Source organism: Vicia villosa, linkage group LG2, assembly GCF_029867415.1.
Source record: "Vicia villosa cultivar HV-30 ecotype Madison, WI linkage group LG2, Vvil1.0, whole genome shotgun sequence".
In the NCBI taxonomy this organism is placed as follows: Eukaryota; Viridiplantae; Streptophyta; class Magnoliopsida; order Fabales; family Fabaceae; genus Vicia; species Vicia villosa.
The window spans coordinates 182,754,412-182,775,856 of record NC_081181.1 but is presented as its reverse complement, the minus strand read 5'-3'; the positions used below and the strand labels follow the sequence as shown (position 1 = coordinate 182,775,856).

The 21,445-nt window shown below is 36.5% G+C and overlaps 1 long non-coding RNA gene across 3 annotated transcripts in view; it reads right to left on the bottom strand.

The window, feature by feature from the left end:
- The window catches only part of LOC131653194 (uncharacterized), a 69,017-nt gene that overhangs the window by 15,706 nt on the left and 31,866 nt on the right, over window positions 1-21,445 (bottom strand). The window contains exon 1 of one of the 3 annotated variants that reach the window (XR_009298982.1): window positions 2,402-2,458. The exons of the other annotated variants lie outside the window; for them this stretch is intronic. This is a non-coding gene — a long non-coding RNA (uncharacterized LOC131653194). Of the gene's footprint in view, window positions 1-2,401; window positions 2,459-21,445 lie in introns of those variants that run through there. 3 annotated transcript variants of the gene reach the window in all.

The window sequence follows — 21,445 nt, the reverse complement described above, 5'->3', positions numbered from 1 at the left end:
AGCGAATCGTTCTTGTTTGTTATTTTTCTTCTGTCCAGACCTTTTTTCGGAAGTGCATTTCCGAATTCCTCCAAGGGGGGGTGAGTTCGGAGATGAACTTCCGAAACACCACATTTTCTACAAATGTAACTTTATTTCGGAGATGCATCTCCGAAATCAATATTTTATATTAAAAAAAACACGTTTTCGGAAGTTCATTTCCGAAAACACATTTTTTTCAAAAACAAGTACCTTTTCGGAAATGAACTTCCGAAACAAGGGGTAGTGTTGTAAATTCACCAGGGGTGAGCAAGAAGATTAGGAGGTGGGTGAAGAAATTTCCTATTTTTTTACAGGTTATCCTTTTCTCAAATTATTTTGAATGGAAATTAAAAGAATAAATATCAAACAATGAAATTATTATGAGCCTCTTCCTTAAGCTATTTTTGTTGTCAATTGTTTTCTCAAATTATTTTACAATACTTATTTATTTATTAAATAATTCTTTGTTATTTATAGCATAATTGATATCTTTTTCCATCTTTTTTACCGATTTTTTTCCTCAAATTATTCTGAATGGAAATCAAAAGACTCCTCTTCCCTATATTATTTTTTACCGATTTCTTTTTCTCAAACAATTTTGAATGGAAATCAAAAGAATAATAAGCAAATTGGATGGTCGTAAAAACAAGGTAACCCACGAACAAGATCCAACAGTACACTCGAACGAGAGCAGCGGTAACCCACGAACAAGAACAGCGGTCACCAACAATGTACCTGTTAAGCAATGATTGATTCCCGCCCCACTCACGGGTAAATCTAGGCCAGGGTAGGTCAACGAGCCAACAGAGGATCGAATGTAGGCGTTATCATACGATATTGCCTCATTCCACCAAGCTCTGCCCGTGGATACGTGATCAGATCAATCAGGCATACGCCTTCTGTCCGTCACGGCCACTCTATTCCTAGTTCCTATGGTATCACTCATAGCCTGGATATTGGGCCTTTTACATCTTGAAACACCCACCCACAGACAGAAATCCAGACAGTCCATAATATGATGCAGAAAAGTAAAAGCGCACATAGAATGCAATGCAAACAGGTAAATATGCAAAGCAATAAAAGCACCCAAAGATAAACACACAAGCGCTAGGATCGACTCGCTGAGTTCGAACTAGCAACAGGTCGAGACGTCCCCAGCAGAGTCGACAGCTGTCGCTACCGCGAAAATTAACAGAGTCGCCACTAACATATTTATCCTGAAAAGGAAGAGAATGCCAGCAAACCACAAAACAAAACAACGGTCTCACGACCAGAGAAAAGGGTAAGGGAGTCGGTTACGCGAGGGGAAGGTATTAGCACCCCACGCGCCCATCGTACTCGATGGTATCCACGCCTGTGTCTAAAACTATGGATGTATAAGCAAACTACGCTAATCTGGACTAAAATGAATGCAAAATGTAGGGAAAAGAAAGGATTATGCTCGCACGGGCCCTACCCCGCTGCCTACGTATCTGTTTTGCAGAATCAGAGCTACCGTAGCTCGGCTAACTAATTTCTGTTTGTTTTGTGTTTTTTAGGTGAACAAGTTACATTCACACTCCGCTGCTCGACCTTTGTAGACTTATGCTTGGAATGGAGCGGAAATAACAAGCTCTTAAGAAAAGAAAATCAAAGAGTGTGGTTTGTGTTTTAAAAGATGCATGAGGAAGACCTAAGCTAAGGGGGAAAGCTTGCTACCTAATGTCATCATACAAAGGGTACAAATCTAAGCTAAGCTATCAACCTACGAGGGAAAAGGGAAAGCACACAATGAGCACACAAATGAGCATCCACCCGTAAAGCAAACAAACCAACGGTACTGACCGAGTGATAGAAAATCGGTCCCGCCATAGCCAAGGGGAGAAGCTCAACCCAAGTCAACCAAGCATTAGACCTCGCGAAAATGATCGGGCCATAGACAAGAGGAGCGGATCCCTCTCAGCAACCAAGCCGTCACGGATCGTAAAGGAAAACGGTGCGTGCGTACACCGAGCATCAACGTCGAGTGACGCGAGCTATAGGAAAGGCGGGGGTCCGGCTGCATGAACCCTTTTCCTGACATACTCGATAACAAGATCTTGTGCAGGTTCAAAAGCAAGCGACGCGAGGCGTGCGCATAATGAACAGACTCGATGAGACTGGACGGGGGTCGATTGCTAACCCTTTCCGCGTGCCTTCCATGAGGACTTAACGGAGTGCCATATAGGACTTATTACACCGTGACTCCCTGCCGCAAAGCACAAATATAAACACACCAACAAAAACAGAGCCTCTTTCGAGGGCTTGGCCAGATGCATGCCTAAGTCCTACTTCTCATGTTAAAGGATGATGCGAGAAAGCGATAAAGTGCGAGAAAAGTAAAATGAAACGGAATCAATACCAAACGGATGATGATCCGTAAGCTAAAGCGAAGAGAGCGAGTAAACTAGGATCCCGCGAGCGAGCTAGCAAAAGCAATAGCAAACATGTCAGCACTCCGATTAAAATCCGCATAAGCAATAAAGAGTCGGCGCGATGAAAGTAAATCACGCGCCAACGTGTGCATCGGGCATAACGAATACCATACACCTGCAAGGGAAACAGAAATCCGGACAAGCAAGTATAATGATAAAGGATGCGTGTAGAAACGCGAATCAGAGAGAGGATAAATGTCGTGTCCCGCAAATAAAGGGGAACACGAGAGAGGTCATCGACCAGAGCCTCCATGTTGCCTTGCATACTTGCACACACGTTAGAGATAACAAGACACCGCAATCGGAATTGCGTTATTGTATTATAAGCTGAACCGGAAATGGATAACGGAATAAAAAGTGAAAACATAACAAAAGCGAATAAGAAACATGAGATAGTATTCAAAAGAAAATCAAATATGTACACTAAAACTACAGAAGCCAACACAAGTATTTACATGCACAACGGTACACCGAAACGGCAAAACCGGGTAAAAACAGTGAAAACTAAACTCGTCCGAATTAAGCCAAAATTTCATGGTAAGCTAGAAACGTGCTAAAGAAGTCAAATATGCAATTAGAATTTACAAAATCGGCCCGGGAGCGCGACTTTCAAGACGGGGCAGAAGCAGAAACGGTATAAAAAGTCGGCCAAAACCGAAAATAAACTGCACAAACAGCTCCAAAAATATTATTACGTATGAAAAACATTATTCACCTGATCAAAAACGATAAGCGGTTCAAAAGATATGGCAAAATGGAATGAAGCCGACATACCGCGCGCGTAAGCTCAAAACACGTAGAAATGCACCAAACAAGTGAAACAGAAAATTTCCAGCACCTCTAACACATCTATTAGCACTTAATCAAACCATATAATCACTTGAAGTCAACCGACAACGAAACATATCAATTTTCATGTCAAAAGTGTAAGAAAATAGCAAATTCCATGAGTTATGAGATGGACAAAATAGTGTAATTGGAACAAGTTAAAATTCTGCATAATAACCTCACAAAATCAGTACCAAAAATGCCTTGAAACCACACCCAAATTCAATACAATTCATCACATTGATTGGCAAAAGATAGCACATGTTTCATGGGTAGAAAGTGACAAGATGCAACAACACAACAAGCTCAAAAAATTCTGCATAACTAAATATTTCAAAACAGTTCCAAATAGCCTCAAAAATCATGCTATATTCCATAATCGATACTTAGAATTCAACCATATTCAATTCACATATTTTTTCAAGCATTTCCAAATAGTACAAACTTAAATGTTAACAAGCTTTAATCCTCATGAATCAACAAGTTACCACATCATTTTTATTACAAATTTTCTTTCACTCAAGAAGCAACAACAAGAGTCAACACCCAAAACAAAACACAAACAATGCTCACCCCCTTTCTTCTTTAGCTTTCCACCAATTTTCCAAAGTAACTAATACAACAGCTCACGGCAACCTCATCCATCATGAAAATTCAGCATCTATGCAATTCAAAACAAACTCTACGACCTCACCAATATCATGCCATTGCTCCACATTTAAAACCAAGGCTAAAACCACCATTGATTACTCAATTAACATGAGAACAAACTTATTTATCACCTTGAATCAACACTAAACAAAAACACCAAACTCTAGAAAAAAAATCTTTAGTTTCTATGTTTTTTTATGAGTTAAAAGTAGTTAGAAATACGACACAATCAAGTCACAAAATGCTGCACTATAAGACCTCTAAAACAGTCCCCAACAAGTCATAAAAAACATACAAGTACAAGACATTGATTCATGGTGATTGAAACAAAAGAACACATAATTGACAAGTGAAAGAATGACATTGAAACATGATATTTAGCAAGACAACAAGTAATCAATATTAATCCACTTATTTTCCATATTCAATATTTAGCACCAAATAAAAACCATCGCCAATTTGTATTGAAACATGTATTATGCCAAAATGATGAGAAAACGTTTGTGAACCTAAAAATTATCACACTAAGCAACATAGAACTTGAGAAGAATTAGCATTATCTCAGTAAGCAACTTAAAATGAAGAAATCACCAATTAACAACTCAACATATTATGCTAATGTGAATTAGCTAGCAAGCTTGAATTATCACAGGTTCAGTACAAACAAAATTATTCACGAAATGACATAACCGCATCAACGTACACATCCTTCAATTACTAAACTCCATGCCACTACAGACATACTTCAATATCAAACCGACAATTAGCGATAATCCTTACACGGGACAGCAAGTGCATCACAATGAAATGCAGTAAAAGCATGCATTAAGATAACCAACCGACATCACCACAAGAGGAGAACATTCATCAATTCATATGAGCAAAGTATCCATAAAATATTTCGACATGCGATGTAGTCAAACAATTAGAATACAACAATCATATCAAAACAGGTTATCTCCACATGATTCTCAAGGAAAATTATTAGCATGCATTACTAGTCTGAATTCATCAACAATCACAGTTAATCCATATCCACATCGCCAATTAATCGTAACATGCATCCCAAACCAACATGAAATCTCATAAAACAAAATCATCAATTAACACCACACAGCCTAAGCATAAACTCGAGCATCTAACGTGCATAATCCGAATCACTTCTTCACAACCATAATCCTAATCGAAATTCAAATCCTCACGTAAGCTATAACTTCTATCAATTTCCAATAACATCATCACTTTGGCAATCAACAATATCATTCTCAAACAATTACATCAACTCAAATTAGAACACATATAGCTGCTATCAATTAACAAATTTAACTAGCAAGCGTCAAGAACAAATGAGTTTACCGATTGAAACTTGAACGTAGTGCGAAGCGGGAGAAAATTGTAGCGCCGAAATTGCAATAGCAAAGAGCACTGTTGGTGAAGGCGCAAGCGGTTGTACGTGGCTGTCAGCGGAAGAAATAGGACCGGAGTAAGGTTGACGCGACGGAGGGAGGTTGCGATCAGAGGGAACTCGCGTTCAGAGATTTATCCGAGAGCCATGAGGTGTTTGTTGTTCTTGAAGCTTGATAGAGTTCTTGAAGTTGTTGGAGTTTTTTTTTGTATTTTACGATTTTTGATTCATATGATTTTGGAATTGAGAGAAAAGTTTGTGATATTTTGGGTAAAGTGGAAATTATCTTTTTGGGAGAATTGAAATTATGAGAGAAAAAGAGGGAAAATTGTTTATATAGTTTAAGTGATGAAAAGTCAAAAATGTCCCCGACGTATCTCTTTTTGCTCATTTTCGGGGAAATATGGCTCGGTGCGAAATTCCGAAATAAAATGAACATCACTGTGAAGATGACCAAATTTGTGACTCGTGGCCTCGAGAATCGTCTCAATCCGACAAACGGTGAGGAAATTATGCGCGTTTGAATGACGAGAAAAATCGGTTCATCTGGTACGACTGTACAGAATTTTGCGAGTACCGTTCAAAGAACTCGATAAAACTCCAACTTCGGCTCAAAATCTGAACAAGCATGTGTGACGAAGAATCGAAGATAACGAAATTTCCAAGAGAATGCCGCCGGAATGGACTTCATACGATAAAAATCGAAGAAGTTATGAATTTTCGAACTAGGCGCGACATACCCGAAAACACACTTTTCACCGAAACAACGCGATGATCCTTAAAATTCTGGGAGTTTTCAGTGCATAATTGGTCTTCGGTTCGAACATATGAAATCTCGGTAATGATGACACGGAGCTCCAGTTAAATTTTCGAGGGAATCGGACGAGCGGAGTGTGAGATATCAATTTTTTAGTGTCCGAAAACCTGCGGTTCAACACCGTTTTTCACTGTGAAACCTCGATTAATTTGCAAATTCGACAACCTATCTCAAAGAATTGGCTTCCGAGCCGAACATGAAAGTTGTAGATATCGTCGAAACAGTCGGGGACACGTGGGAAATTAGCTCATATCACCTTCCAAATAGGACTTATGAATTTTCTCGTATTTCACTGTATAAACCACATTTCACACCGTATCTTCTTAAATTGGAGAGCGTGATGGTTTTCTTGCTAATGTCAATGATATTTTCTTGCTAAGCACAGCAGTATGTATCTACTTTGCTTTTGATAATTGTATGCTTTTTGTTTTGTTGAGATTGGCGTAAAATGTGATTGCCGCAACTACTTACTGTTAGTGTTTGTTATGATAATTGTTTTGTTTTTTGTTTCATTATCAAATCTATCTATTACCATTTGAATGGCTGGCTTACTGTTGCAACTTTTCTTTCACAAGATCAAGCTGCATTTTTCTAGTTGAATTGTTTCTTATTAAGTAATCAGATATTTTTCATGCTTCTGAACTGTAAACATTATGGCTTCCTCCCATGGTATTCAAGTTCTTTTCAGTTTCAGTTTTCATATTTTGAGCTGTATGATTCATATCACAAAGCTCAAGTAGTAGCTATATGTAAAGGCCAACCAATTATTCTAGTTACTTGGATTCGATGGCTGTAAGATTCAGTTCTGATTCTATTTTCTCTATATTTGTCGGGTCTAAATTGTGGTTTCATTTTTCTAGTTGCATTTATTTTCAAAGAAATGAAGCACACAAATAAGGTTCAGGAAGTGGTACAACATTGTAGTTTTCCTTTGAATCACAATAGAATTAATCTTGTTGATTAAAGGTAATAGTTCCTTAGGTAATGTTTCTCATAACATGCCTATTCTTAAGAGAGTGGCAGTTCTTTTCTTAAAATCAACTTTTATTGGCTTCATTAATTCTTGATAACGTTGTTATCTGATTTAAGATGAAAATTTCTCTATATATTTGCTAATTTCATGGTCTATTTCTACTGATTGCATGCTAGTGGGGTGATCAGAAAGGAATATGACACCAAGTGTAAAATCTTGCAGCATTTGGAATCAAAAGGAGAGAAGACTTCTACGATTGATAAAACTCGTAGTCTGCCAAAGGATTTTGAGGCGACTACTCTGCTATAGCATCATTTAGACCTTGTCGCTTTTGCATCTGAGTCGACAACCAACATAAGAACTATAGCATCATTTTGTCACTGTTCTTGACAATTTCAGTTTTCTTGAAATTGAATATTAACTTCTGATATGAATGTAATGTATATAGATTATATGCATGTAATGTATATAGAGAAGACACTAATGTGTTATGGTTTAGGAATGGTTTGAATTGAAAGGGTGGTTGCAAGAAATTTATGAAAGAATATTGCAAAGCATTTAATTTGATGATTTAATATAATTTTGACACAGGGAATGATTCTTATATAAAATGACATATTTATGTAATGATACGAAAATAAACCGTAGAAAGATAAATGGTTTAGAAAGCATAACATATAACAACAGTGTTAAATATGTGGTCATAACCAAACCGTGGCTATATCTTGAACCAAAACTGTATCGTAAACGTTAAATTGAAACCGTGGCTTTACCATATAGCCACAGTTTTGTAGTCATGGCAAATACAAACCACGGCATTAATCAAGCTACCTAAACGGTGGCCTAAAAAAGCCACGGTTGTCAAAAAGGCGTGGTCTATACCAAAAAACCGTGGACTTTACTTTAGGCCACGGCCGCATACTCCACAGTAGGATTTCCGTGGCCAAACCGTGGCCTCAGCGTTATGCCACGGTTATTTTGCATATAGCCTCGGTTTCTTGGGCGTGGCAGAAGACTTTTTTTTGTAGTGTCCTTAAGGTTGTCCCATGATCGTCTCGTGGAACGTGAGGGGGCTGAATAAAGCGGGAAAGATTAAGGAGATAAGCTCCCGTCTCCAAAATATTAACCCGACAATTATTGTCTTGATTGAAACTAGAGTGAAACGGAACAAGGCTGATGGAATTAGAAACAGATTGCAACTGAGAGGCAATTACGTGGATAACTATGAGAAGCATGAGAATGGAAGAATCTGGAATATTTGCTAGGATGAGAATCGTGTTAAGCTAGAGCATGTTGACGATACGGACCAAATGATACACTGTAAGGTAACTAATGCTGATGGAAATTTCTTGTACTGGCCGACAACAATTTATGCCCAAAACCACGCCCGCTTAAGGAAGAAACTCTAGAACGATATTGAAAAGGTACATACTCATTAAAGTGACCCTTGGATACTTATTGGGGATTTCAACAATATGCCTTGCATGAACAACCAAAGACGAATCTGTTTCTAGCCACAACTTGGACCAACCCCTAGTTTTAGCAATAATAATGGCCCTAACCGCCTCACATAATTCAGCATGGAAAGACGAAGGCATAGAGAGATTTTCAGAAAAAGCCAACAAAAAATCTCCATATGAGTTCCTGAAAATACCACCGCAAGCAAAGGCGGAACCATTGAAATCAAAAGCGCCATCACAATTTTCTTTAATCCAATCCAGAAAGGGATGGTTCTTCTTTGTGGAAGTATATATTTCTTCTATGCTCTCTTATACTATGAACTTCACAATAATCAATTATATATTTTCATTTATCTTTACAATTACAATAGATAATACATCATTTATTATTAATATTATATTCTCCATCTAAAGAATACTTTTATTTATTGTTTTTGTTCTTTTATAGATGATGTGTGTTTTTTATTACATTTTTATTTTGTCAATAGTTTTGTACAACTTAATTTAAAATATTTAGAATATAAAATTCATGAGCACTAATTATGTTTACAAAGATATATTTTTATACTTTTATCATGATTAGTATTATATTTTCATCGAATGAACTTTTTTTCCTAACTGCATATGACTCAATTTGTGAGTTTTCTTGATCTATTATCACTATAATATGAAGGTAAAAGATTATTCTACTACCAATTTAAGTAAAATGAGTTTTATCACTGTATAAATGATTGAAAGTATAAATGACAATGACCAACTAATACATCATCTTAATTATGTTTTTTTTATTATATCATAGTATTTTCTTCTATCTTTGTATTTTTTTTCTCATAACCACCGCATTTGCTTTAATAAGATTTGTCAATTTATTTATTATTTTTTATAAAACTTATAAATTACAAATTACAATATTAAAATTTAAAACATTAGAATTGAAGATATTATAAACAATGAAAAGGTATATATATATATATATATATATATATATATATATATATATATATATATATATATATATATATATATATATATATATATATATATATATATATATATATATATATATATATATATATATATATATATATATATATATATATATATATATATATATATATATATGAATTGAAGATATTATAAACAATGAAAATTGAAACAGACATTTAAGCTAAAACAATCACAGGGCAGCTCTCCTTTGGCAAGTAAATTTCAATAACTTTAAGTCAAATGAAATATAACCATGTAACCTGCCAATAGAAAATTGCCCTACAAATGATTTGCTTATTGAAATATACACATTACTCCATCTCATTCTTTCTCTCTAATAGGTCTAGTTTTCATTTAAGTGTATAATAATACACTCAACGTGTTATATAGGCTAAGGTTTTAGGGTTTTATGCTTTGGATATACTTCTCCTTCATGTTCAGCATTTGGAACAAGAATCCCAATATGCTCCACTTCAAAATGTTTGTGAGTGACCACATCCAAGGTCATCGAATCTCAATCCTAATCTAACTATCCTCAATTTAAAGCTATATTTTTATAAGAAATAAGTCATTATTTTAAAGCAATATAGATTCTCTCTTTTAATATGATGAAAAAATAATCTGGTTTTGTGCACGGCTTTTATTTCCACTTCTTTAAAGTACAAAAGAATCGGAAAGGGGAATAGAGACCAAAAAGCTTTGGATATCAAAAGCGTGGAAAAGAAAAACAACTATTTTGGATATCCATGGCATAACCATTAGGTATATGCGAATGTTTTACAATTTGTTTATTCTATTTTTTTGTTTTGTAAAAGTTTTCTCAGTGTCACACACAAATGGAAAATTGGAAATACAAGGCATGCACAAGCACTTATTCAATTTAAGAAGTCCATGAATAACCAAAGCAACAATAGGGCACCTCTCTATATACAAGTAAAAAGTTTGTACGTAACTTGCTAAAGGAGAGTTTATTTGTGGAAACTTTAGCTTAATCTCAATTTTAAAAAAATTATGTGTTAATCTAAAAGATAACGGATTAATAGATTGAAGATTGTTGGACTAAGTGTAATGTTGTAGTAAAAATTACAATTTATTGATCACGTAAAATTATTGTATCAACAAAGATAATGTTAACTTTGAATGAGAGATGATTGTACTTGTGAATATATGGCACAAAGTTCATAATAGTAACGACAAAGCACGATTGATTGGTTTGTGTGCTTAATAATAAAATTAAAATCAACTAAAGGATAAAAAATATAATTATCAAAACAATTAAGTTCCTGATAGATAAATGCTAAGGAAAACCTAGATCTAGAATTGCATAAAAAGATAATAAGATAAAAACAACTTTTCTTCTTATCATTCATAGGCAGCATACACACATATATATAGTAGGGTTTCTTTACTAGTCTACTTGACACATGGGCCTTACAATAATGAAAGGGCACTCGGCCCACTACTAATAATAATAAACTATTATTTCTCTTCTCCTAATATTCAATAAAGTCTTTAAGCTTGCTGGATCTTTTCTTTACTCTATTGGGCCTTGGCATCATCGTATCACTACTCCCAGCCCCACAACGAACCTTGTCCTCAAGGTTCAAAGGCAGATTTTGGCCCAAAACAGAAGCTGAGATGTGTGAAGGAGAAACGTCCACGCAGTCCTTTGGAGAATGGGCTAAAGGTAATTGTTGGGGATAAGTAGGAATCCGACTCTTGGAAGCTGATTGGTCGGTGAGTGATTGCGTTATCTCTTGGGCAGTGGGACAAGTGGGGATTACTGTGCCCACAGCTGTACTTCGGGACCCGTGTGAAGACTTTATGGGCATGTGACCGTTGGGAGACACAACATCAATAGTCTTAAAAGAGTTGTTCAGCAAATCTCTCACATATTTCGTTTCTCTTTTTTTCTCACAGCCAAAAGTCTTTGGTACTTCTCTCTCAACTCTAGTTTTTGGTACTTCTTTCTCAACTCTAAGAACACCTTCGTTGCTTACAACGTTCAAGTCTGTGAAGCCTCCTTTCTACGAATCATTCACTTGAGGTATGAGTGTTTCTCGATTTCCCTCAGTACTCTCTTGTTTATCTTTGATAGCCTCATTAAGCGTGGTTGATGTGTCCATGTTGTGTAGGTCTGTTTCTTCAATGGTGTTCTCATCAAACACCACAAGATCCGGCAAGGGTAGAGGCTGCGAATCTGAAACTGGGTGGTCTCCATGATAAGGTTTTAACAATGAGACATGCACAATCGGATGGATGCGTGAAGACGAAGGAAAATCGAGTTGATAGTTAACGACACCGGTAAATTTGATCACTCTGAAAGGTCCGAAATATCGTTCAGCAAGCTTTGGGAACTGGCGACGCTTGACCGTCAATTGACGATATGGTTGAAGCTTCAGTAAAACCCAATCTCCTGTTTGAAAGGTAACGACTCTGCGCGTAAGATTCGCTTGTTTTTCCATTGAGATTCTTCTCTTTTGTAAATGTTTCTTTAACTCTTTAAGTACCTCTTGTTGTTGATGTAGAGCCACCTCTAAAGGCCTTTCGGAAACGGACACGGACACGGAGAGATCTTCCAACAGATGTGGTGGGTCACGGCCGTAGAGGGCGCGAAAAGGAGTCATCTGGATTGCCGAATGGAAGGTAGTGTTATACCAGTACTCCGCCAGGTGGAGAAACTTGTGCCATGAACGTGGATGGTCACCTGCTAAACATCTCAGGTACATTTCGACTGAGCGATTTACCACTTCAGTTTGCCCATCGGTCTTGGGGATGATATGATGTGCTGTATTTCAGGGTGGTGCCATGAGAATGAAAAAATTCCTTCCAAAACTTACTCAAGAATAAGGGATCCCTGTCGGAGACAATTGATTTTGGAAAGCCGTGGATGCGAAAAATTTCAACAGTGAATCGGTGAGCTAGATCTGTCGCTGCAAAATGTGAGGGTAAAGCCAGAAAGTGTACAAACTTGGTTAAACGATCGCAGATGACCCAGATGACTGTGTGTCCAAACGAATTAGGTAAGTGTGTAATAAAATCCATTGTTATATCTTCCCAAACTTTGTTAGGTATTGGTAACGGTTGAAGCAGACCCTTTTTCTTTTGTGTATCATACTTGTTCCTTTGGCATATTGAGCACTGTTTGACAAAATTCTTTACGTCGAGGTACATTCCGGGCCAGCAAAACACAGATCTAAGACGAGCAAGGGTTGCATGAACTCCAGAATGTCCTGCTGTAGGGGTGTTATGATGTTCGTGCAGAATCCGCTGGCGAATGTCTTGTAGTGCAGGTATGAAAATTCTGTTCTGGTAATACAATAGCCCATTCAGTACCCGATAGTCTTTGCTTGTATTAGTTTCCTTTGCTAACTGGAGTAAGTTCTGACCCACCATGTCTTTTTTGTAAAACGTTTTTAGTCTGGAGAGAAGATCAGGAAGTGGTGAGGAGAAAGCAAACAAGGAAGCTTCCTCTGGCGCAAACTTTTGGCTCAGTGCATCTGCCACCATATTTGTCCTTCCAGGTTTGTAAAAAATTTCGAAATCAAAACCTTGCAACTTTGATGTCCATTTTTGTTGTTCTGGGGTTTGGATCCTCTGTAGCAGTAGGTTTCGTAAACTCTTCTGATCTGTGTATATGTGGAAACGCTGGCCTATAAGGTACTGACGCCATTTTTTGACAGATTCAGTTATGGCGAACATCTCGCGGACGTAGACGGATGCTGCCTGCATTCTGGGACACATTTTCTTGCTAAAGAAGGCTATGGGATGTCCGTCTTGTGATAACACGGCGCCAATGGCTACTCCGGAGGCATCTGTATCAATTGTAAAATGTTTTGTAAAATCAGGGAGGGCTAAGACCGGCATGTCGATCATCTTCCTCTTTAACTCTGTAAAGGCTGTGGAGGCCTCCAAACTCCATGTAAAACTATTGGAACGCAACAGATCGGTGAGAGGAGAGGCGAGAGTGGCGTAGTCTTTAACAAAACGTCTATAGAATCCGGTGAGGCCTAAAAATCCGCGGAGAGTCGTGAGAGAGCGCGGTGTTGGCCAATCCAAAATGGCTTTCACTTTTTCAGAATCTGGGGTTACACCACTTGCGGATATCACGTGACCTAAGTAATCAACTTGACTGGCTGCAAAGACACACTTTGATAATTTAACAAAAAATGAATGAGTTTTCAATAAATCAAACACCACCTGCAAATGGGTTAGATGGTCCGTAAAATTAGCACTGTAAATAAGAATATCATCAAAAAACACAAGAACGAAACGTCGTAAGTAGGGTCTCAACAAGTCATTCATTGCAGATTGGAAAGTAGATGGCCCGTTAGTTAAACCAAAGGGCATAACTAGGAATTCATAATGTCCATCAAAAGTGCGAAAAGCTGTTTTATACGTATCTCTCGATGCAACTCTGATCTGGTGGTATCCAGAACATAAATCAATCTTAGTGAACATTGTTGCCGAACCTAACTCGTCTAGGAGTTCATCAATAGTGGGGATTGGGAATCACTCTTTTATTGTGACAGCATTTAGGGCTCGGTAGTCAACATAAAAACGCCACGTTCCATCTTTCTTTTTAACAAGTAACACTGGTGAAGAAAATGGGCTTGTACTAGGCACAATGATCCCTTCATCTAACATTTGTTGGATCATTTTGGTCATGGCATCTTTTTTTGAATGAGGGTAACGATAAGGTTTGACATTGATAGGGGGTGTGTTGGGTAATAAGTTTATGTGATGGTCATGTGGTCTAGGGGGTGGAAGGCCTTTGGGTGATTGAAAAATAGATTGAAATTCTGTTAAGAGTTGGGTAATTTGTGGGGGTAAGGTGTGATTTAGAGTATGGCCTGTTTGTGGGTCAGTGGGTAGTATAGGCAAAGTGTTTGGTTTGATAGGTTCCATGACTAATAAGTGGAAGGATGCAATGGAATCTGTATGAATAAGCTGACGTAATTGATGATAAGTGGAATTCGAGGGTAGGGATTTTGGATCGCCTTTAAGAGTCATTGGGTGGTCATTGTGTTGGAAGGTGAGGGAAGGGACAGAAAAATCAGCTTGAATGGGCCCCAGTGTTCGAAGCCAAGCTATACCTAAAACAATATCTGCACCCTCGATAGGCAGTAAGTAAAATGGGAGAATGAAATGTTTGTTTTGCAGACTTATTGGTACTCGTTCACAAATACCTTCACATTGTAGATGAGATCCGTTGCCCACCATGACAGAAAAGTGGTGAATAGGTGTGGTGTGTAGATTAAGATGGTGAGCAATCCTTGGCTGCATTATATTATGAGTACTGCCCGTATCTACTAGCACCATAACTGTCATTCCATTAATTAATCCTTTGAATTTAAGTGTTTGTGGAGAGAATTACCCTGTAGCTGCCTGAGGGGATAACTGAAAATAGGTGTCTCTTAAATCTGTTTCATTGGGTAAGTCCACCATTTCCTGTTCTGCTGTAGGCTGTTCTAAACCCTCATCCTCGGCTAATAAGATAAAGAAACGATTTGATGAGCATTTATGTCTGGTGACGAACTTTTCATCACAATTAAAACAAAGTCCTTGAGCTCTCCTTTCTTGCAATTGGGCTGGAGTTAGGCGTCGTATAGGAAATTTGGGTGTGTTTGGGCTTGGGCCTTTGGTCGGGACTGACTGATGTTGGGCTTTAGACTCATGGGTTTTGAAACTGTTTGAGGGGGTGAAGGAATTCTGGGTTTTCTGGTAGTTGGGAGAAAAAGGTTTGGAAAATTTGGGCTTAGAATCCTTAAGTTTAGATTCTATAAGTTTGGCAAGGCCAATGGCTTGAGATATTGTGGTAGGACGATGGACAGCTAGCTCATTTTGAATTTCATTTTGCAAACCCGAAATAAAATAATTCAGGATCGCTTCAGCGGGTAATCCCTCAACTTGGTTACCCAATTGTTCAAACTTAGTTTGATATTCCATTACCGAACCTGTTTGTTTGAGTTTAAATAGGGCAGCTTGATGATTTTCATAGGTCGAGGGTCCAAAACGCAACTCTAATGCTTTCGAGAACGAATACCAATCTGTGAGCAAACGGTTACTATGCATCCATTTAAACCAACCTAAGGCATCCCCTTTCATATAAAAAGAGATGAGCGATAAACGATTTTCTGGTGGGAGGTTGTAAAAACTGAAAAACTGCTCAGCTTGAAAAATCCATTCTAAGGGGGTGGTACCATCAAACAAGGGTAGCTCAAGTTTAGGTGATCTGATAGGTGGTAAGGGGGGTATATTGGCAAATTGGGCAAATGGGTCGGTGGCTGGCTGGGCTTGAAAATGGGGGGTGGGGAAAACAGGTTGTTGTATAAAGTGAGGCTATGGCGGAAATGGGGGTGGGGGGGGAGGTGCGGTTGTGTAGGGGGTGTAATAATGATAGGGGTTTGTGGGTTAGTGGCTGGGCGTAAAGGGTTGGGGGCTGGTGTACAGATCTGTGAGGTATGTGGGTGGGGTGGTGAGTGGTTCTGATTGACAGCTGGGGAACCAAAAGATATAGAAGAAGGGTTTATGTGAATACCTGACAGACTGCCACCAGATTGAGCAGTGTTGGTTGGGACAGCAGGTTGCTGTTCTTGCTGCTGCGATATCTTATGCAGTACAGCCATAACCGCTTCATATCTTGAATCCTCCACACTCTTATCATTATCCAGCCTAGTGTTGATTTGCCCTATTTGCTGTGCTATATCCTCATGAACTTGAGCAAACCTCACATCCATTTGTTCTTGGGTGTCAGCCATAGCATTATTAAGGTGTAAGGTAGATGTTTGAATAGCTTCTTCTAAAATATCTTTAGAAAAGGGGTTGGTAGGTTTAGAAGGAGCCATGGGAGGTGGTGAGAAGGAACAATGAAAGCACCAATGATAGATAAATGCTAAGGAAAACCTAGATATAGAATTGCATAAAAAGATAATAAGATAAAAACAACTTCTCTTCTTATCATTCATAGGCAGCATACACACATATATAGTAGGGTTTCTTTACTAGTCTACTTGACACATGGGCCTTACAATAATGAAAGGGCACTCGGCCCACTACTAATAATAATAAACTATTATTTCTCTTCTCCTAATATTCAATAAAGTCTTTAAGCTTGCTGGATCTTTTCTTTACTCTATTGGGCCTTGGCATCATCGTATCAGTTCCCCATTCAAATCATCTATCCCTACACATGAGAAATCACAGGAATTAACTTATATTGAGTCTATAATAATTATAACCCTTTACCAAACACAAATTTTGATTGACATAAAAGTTTGTAAAATATTATTTCAAAACAAAATATTTGATAAAATTAGTTTAAAATCATTTATAAAACAAACAAAGACATGAGTACCAAAATATATAAATAGAAATAAAATTATAGGAAATAAAAATAAAGCAAAAAAGATAAGGGAAAGAAAAAGACGCTAGAGAATTATAGAAATTTGATGATAATGAATGTGGCCTATTCCTCTACTCGATAATCTATCATATAAGAAGAGTCTACCACTTCCTCATCAATTGGCCTATCCATATATCAGTAAAACACTCCACAAAATTCCACATTAGTCTCAACTTTTGGTTCTTCAATTCATAATTCACGGTTAAATTCTAACGGTTACTATCTCCATTTGACTTCCCATGTTCAATGGAGGTTACCAAATTGAAAGCGGTTTCAACAATTTTTTTACTCTCCATATTCCATTCAATTGCGTGAACCATAATTTCCCCAAATTCTAACCCTCTTCTTCTTCAATCGATCCATTCTGTTTTTTTATCAAATGCCGCAAAAAATCCCCTATTCTCTTCCATAGCAAAACAAATCGGCTTCCTCTAATTGGTAAATGGTTTTCTCCCTATGACAAACTTGGTCTTCCTCTACACGATGTCGCCGCCGCAAAATGCCTTGGTAAGTGGTTTTTTCCCCGTGACAAACTTGGTCTCTCTGCAGAACATGGTTACTTAACGAGGTAACAGGCGGCTGCATCTTTTTGCACTTTTAATTAGTTTATGTAATTGATAATTTTTTGTGTTATTTGTAGGTAATTCTTAGGTTCTGTTCCGATCTTCGGCGCCGAAAAAAAAACTCCCCCTTCCATCGAAGATGCCAACGAAAGGGTAACCTTTATCTTTCCCTCATCTATAATATTAACGGGAACATGGAGTTACTGCTAAAAATATTGAATAATAACGGAAACATGGCGTTATTAATCAAACTATTGAATATTAACAAGAACAAATTTGGAATATTAATGGAAACACGAAGTTAGTGATCAAAATAATGCATATTAGCGATAACATGAAGTTACTGATCAAAATATTGAATTTTAACGGGAACATGAAGTTACTGAACAAAATATTAAATATCAACAGGAACACGAAGTTACTGATCAAAAAATTAAATATCAAGGGGAAGATGAAGTTACTATTCAAAATATTGAATATTATCGGGACATGAAGTTTATTGATCAAAATATTGAATATTACTGGGAACACGGAGTTACTGATCAAAATATTGAATATTAACGAGAGCACGGAGTTATTGATTAAAATATTAAATATTAACGGAAGCACAAGTTAATGATCAAAATTGTGAATATTATCAAAAACATTCAGTTAATGATCCAAATTTTAAAAATTAATGGGAACAAATTTTGAATATTAACGGGAACACGAAGTTACTGATCAAAATAATAAATGTTGACGGGACCATAGAGTTATTGACAAAATATTGAATATTAACAAGAACACGAAGTTACTGATAAATTTTTGAATATTAACAGAAACATTAAGTTACTGATAAATTTTTTGAATATGAACGGAAACGAATTTGAAATATTAACGGGAACACAAACTTATTGATCAAAATAATGAATATTAACGGGAACACGGAATTACTGATCAAAATAATTAATATTAACAAGAACGTGAAGTTACTTATCAAAATATTGAAAATTAACAGGAAGAAATTTGAAATATTAACGGGAATACAAAGTTACTTATCAAAATAACGAATATTAACGGAAAAATGAAGTAAGTGGTCAAAGTATTTTTCTATTAATTATGTATTTTGAATGAATCATGATTATAATTGGTGTTTGTAGTGATTTTTCATTGGCCCACAAGGGAGAGCTGATCGTTTGAGAATGGGCTGATAGTTTGTAGTTATAATTGAGCCAAAATAACTAATTTTCTCCTTAGCTAGCCAAAACTAATCGATTCTCCTTAGCTGATAGTTTGAGATTGGGCTAATAGTTTGTAGTTTAATCAATTATATTAAATAGTTATCACTAATTGAATTATATAATTTGATTGAATATTTCTTCGTTATAATTTGTGAATTTGCGATTTTAAAACTTTTTTCCAATTTTACCAAAAACTTAATCTTTTACTAATATCTTTTATTTTTCTCAATCACAATGCGCGAAAACGACGGGTTATATCAAAATGTTAGTTTAATATATTTGACGTTAGTTTATACATATTAACATATTATGCATAGTATTATATATTTGAAGTTAGTTTATATTATTAGCCGTTAGTTTATATATTTGGCGTTAGTTTATACAAAAATAATATGTATACATTTATTATATTTGTATTATTTATATATAATTATTGTTCAGTTTTTTAATTATTAATTACTGCTCAATTTTATACTTGAAAAATATAATTAATTATGGTATACATATAGTATATAGTTACAGTATAACTTAATTAATATAAAAACATATAGCTGCTCTAGTTTAATTTCATTTTTAATATATATATTTTAAAATTGTTACCGTCTACTTACAATATTTATTATTTATTTTATTTAGTTAATATATAAATAAATAAAATCATTTTTAAAAATTCAGTTATAAATAAAAATTAATTGCGTTAAAAATTCAGTTGAAAATTCAATAAAAAATGTTTTAAATAAAAAATCTTAATATTTATATAGTGCACATTAATATTTTTTTTGAATCAAAAGACTTGTGTATTAATTCAAAAAACCATAGGTACAAAGTGATCCAAAAGGATCCAGCCATCAAACAATTGACTATAACATCAAAGTAGCTAGGTAAGGCCTTAGCTTCAATTTACCCCACCCTCTATAAACTATAATGTCAATAATGTTTTTTCCAATTGTCAATCTATCTACATGTTTCCCAAAACTAATCGAGTTCCTATACATCCATATACCACATACCATTTTTGCTATAGCAAGCTTACGCATATCTGATCTGGGAGATTTCCCTCTGCAATTCTGAATAAGCCATAGGATTTCCTGGGTCCAATTAAGTGGTTCATGTAGACAATTCAGCCAAAGTAATACCTTTTTCCAAATGGCCTTTGTCTCAAGACAATCAAATAGAAGGTTCTCTATAGTTTCTTCCTGCGGACAATAACAGCAAGTAGTGTGGTCCACCATTCCAAATCTGAACAACCTATTTCTCGTTGCCAACTTACCATGACATGCCATCCACAAAAGGAAGAGAGCTCGAGGCCGTGCACTATTCCCACAAAACAGCCTGAACCAAGGGACTTGGCTATGTACTTTCATTAGTTGTTTATGAACCACTCTAGAACTGTAAACCTGCCATTGAGCCCAGCCCTGCAAACCATTTACTACATCTCTTTGTTGCTAAATTGTCTTGAAGATCCAATAGTGTTGCTCCTTTGTTTCCATAAGCATTATGTCCTGACCCTTTATATAATAGAAATCAATCCACCTAACCCATAGGTTGTCTTTCTTTTGCTGAATATTCCAGAGTAACTTCATCATGGTAACTGAATTCCACATCTGTAAATCCACTATGTTGAGTCCACCTGCCTTCCTTGGTTTACATACTTGTTGCCATGCTACAGGGTTCTTTCGATTGGTTTCTTACCGTTTTTAGAAGAGGAATGGAAAAACCTAAAAGTTGAAGGGAGAGGTGATTTTATATTATATGAGAAATTAAAAAGTCTGAAAGCTAGTATTAGAACTTGGAATAAACAAGTCTTTGGTTGGATTGACTTGCAAGTTTCGGAAAAAGTGGATAATCTCAATGCTCTGGATAGTCTTCTAGCAGAACATCACGGAGAAGACATAAAGAGTATGGTGGACGATAGGCATAACGTGTCTAAGGAAACATGGAATTCATTGAAGATGAAGGAATGTATGCTGAGGATGAAATCCAGACAATTATGGCTCAAGGAAGGAGATAAAAACTCTTCTTACTTTCATAATTCCTTGAAAGAAAGGAGAAGGAGGAATGCAATTACGACTGTCACCGATCAAAATGGTAGTGTAGACGGTGTGGAAGATGTTAAAGAAGCTGTTAAAAATCACTTTGAAGATTTCTTTAAGGAGAAGAATCGATCAAGGCCTACTCCGGTAGGGATGGATTTTAGGAAGCTTTGTGAGGAGGACAGAATCTGGATTGAACGACCCTTTTTGGAAGAAGAAATTAAAGCAATTGTTTGGGATTGCAACGGTAACAAAAGTGCTGGGCCAGATGGTTTCTCGTTAGAATTTTTCAAGAAATGTTGGAGGTTTATAAAAACGGATGTCATAAGGTTTGTGAAGGATTTCTATAATGACACTAAGTTAATCAAAACTTGCACTTCATCCTTCCTAGCTTTAATCCCGAAGATTAATAATCCGCAATCGCTCGGTGAATACAAGCCAATCTTCCTAGTTGGAAGCTTATATAAAATATTATCCAAATTACTGTCTGCAAGACTCAAAGGCGTGATAGGAAGCTTGGTGTCTAGCTGCCAGACAGCCTTTGTCCCAGGTAGATGTATTTCTGATGGAGTATTATTGATTAATGAGGTGCTGGACATGGCAAATAGGGAGAAAAGGAGTTGTTTGGC